The 2,265-nt window shown below is 37.3% G+C and overlaps 1 long non-coding RNA gene across 1 annotated transcript; it reads right to left on the reverse strand.

Moving 5' to 3' along the window:
- Positions 1 to 393: 393 nt before the first annotated feature.
- Positions 394 to 1,415, reverse strand: LOC109587379 (uncharacterized). Its single transcript, XR_002187557.1, has 3 exons — positions 1,301 to 1,415; positions 1,075 to 1,231; positions 394 to 866 (listed from the first exon to the last, which is right to left on the reverse strand). It is a non-coding gene; the product is annotated as an uncharacterized LOC109587379 (long non-coding RNA).
- Positions 1,416 to 2,265: the final 850 nt, after the last annotated feature.

The raw sequence follows: 2,265 nt of genomic DNA on the forward strand, positions 1-2,265 counted from the left end.
AATGGCACATGCTTTACACTGTGACTTGAACTGGTACAATATGCCACATGATTCTTGATCAATGCCAAATTGAGCTGTTGCATTAGGATACTTATGAAGATCAGTTTGTTCATCCCAATAAAACTCAGGTGTTACCCGTAGTCTCGCTAGCCAGACCATTCCCCAGCCTACAGTCATTGGGGTCCACCCCAATGACTGTAGGCTGGGGAATGGTCTGGCTAGCGAGACTATGTTACCCCATAGATACTTTAATACACATGGATATGAAACTCCCCTATACCGGATGCTCTATGCTATCTAACCGGAAGTGATGTAATAATTATTGTAGCAGATCTGTTGGTGAACTGAACTGTCTTGAACTTTAAAAACTTCTCCAACAGCCATGGCAAACTCTTCTTGGAAAATATTGAGTTTTAAACCATGTCATATTGATTGCTATAAAACAATAGGAATAAAGATAGGATGACTATTACACTGAGCTCAGTGAGCTATGATACAACATACTAGTCACTAAGTATATATACCGACCATGATTTTTATGTTATAATTTTAAAAATTCAGAATTAATATAGCAAATAAGTAGCAAATAATTGTACAAGTTCTGAGCTTATAGGCTAGCAGAAATCATAGCCTCTTCTTCACCATGAAGTGTGATACATGAGTCCTTTGGGTACTGAGTGAATGACAGATTCTAAAATTAAAAATAATAAGAGATAAAAATATAATTGAATTATCATTGGTAGATAACAACCAGTCCTTTGGAAGTGAATGAAATAATACTTTTATATATATTTCCTGTTAGGCCTATAGTCAGAACCCTCAAAAATGGTGGCATTTCGAACCCTTTTTCTGCTGTTCGAAGTAGTCTATTAAAAAAGTAAAGTGATTCGCGCACACTACTATAATAGTGTAACAAATTGATAAAAAAGTTTCTCTAATAAGTTCTCTATGTTAAGTGGTAGAGTGGCCACAGTTTGGGCTCTATTTATGGCCAATAACACTCAAATTCTCATTCATTGTCTATTGTACATTCAAAATAATAGGATTCGTGCACGTAGCTAGTCATAAACTAACCTCCTAATGTTGTGTTCCTTGAATATCTGTGAGCATTGGCTAGAAATTTTGCCCAAGGTGGTTAATTGTTGAAAAATTGCCATCTTTTGGTGAATAGCTCAACACACAGGAGGCAATTAAGTAAAAGTCTCAATTCATATCATGCATTAACCTATTACTGAACAAAATCAGGTGATCATTTGTCCTACTAAACTCTAGACACTGAATAAAAAATATAAAAACTCACCTCACTCGCCATTTTCTTTGTTGTATAGCATGGAGACAACAGGAAGTGACGTTTCTCCATAGACTTTATATGGAGCTTCCGGTAATGTTTCACATCCATGTGTATTAAAGTATCTATGGTTACCCGTAGGTCGGGTTATATCATAGATATTATAGACTACGTAACCGGGATTGGAAACAGATCACGTGATCCCATTCAAATCAATGTAACTATTCAGGTACAGTCTCTGTGACAGTGAGAGGCGGACGAAAATGCCTGACATGGCTGGAAAGAATGGTCTCTAGTGAAGTCCCGCAAGCTATTTCACCTGTACTTGAGCTCTTATAATATACGCACATGTTTATATTTTTCTTTGATACAAAAATAAAATGTGTTAGCTGTGTAAAAGCAGGTGTTTAAAGCAAGTGCGCTCCCCGTGACAAGAGAAAATGTCTTATTCTCCCTCCTGCAAACAAGCTTTAGCTACCCCAGTTTTATTTTATGATTAAAACTATGCACAAGGCCATGCTACATGAGAATAGACTGGTTAGTTCTGCCTGCCATATTACTGAGAGCAGAAATCCACCAAAATAACGCCAAAAAGCGGCCGATCTGTTGTACCTCTCCCGAGCGAACTAAGCATAGAGACACGAAGAGAAAGGTACCATCGTGATATCTGGTATTTTCTTTATGCGATTAAGCTACTTAGAACCAGCTACATCACAGTATATTATTAATACGGCTCATCAAACATAACAATTCTTTATGATTTTCACCATTTTGATGTAAATTCATGCAATTTCATGCATTAATAATCACACAGTCTGTACACGTGACGTCATCAGTTTCCAATCCCGGTTACGTAGTCTATAATATCTATGGTTATATTCGCGGCTGCTAATATTCGCGGATTTTTCCCGCGAGTCGCCGCGCCCATCAATCACCATAGATACCGGGATGCAATTTAATTGAAAAGAGCGCTATAT

This window comes from Amphimedon queenslandica, unplaced genomic scaffold, assembly GCF_000090795.2.
Source record: "Amphimedon queenslandica unplaced genomic scaffold, v1.1 AMPQUscaffold_12592, whole genome shotgun sequence".
NCBI lineage: Eukaryota > Metazoa > Porifera > Demospongiae > Haplosclerida > Niphatidae > Amphimedon > Amphimedon queenslandica.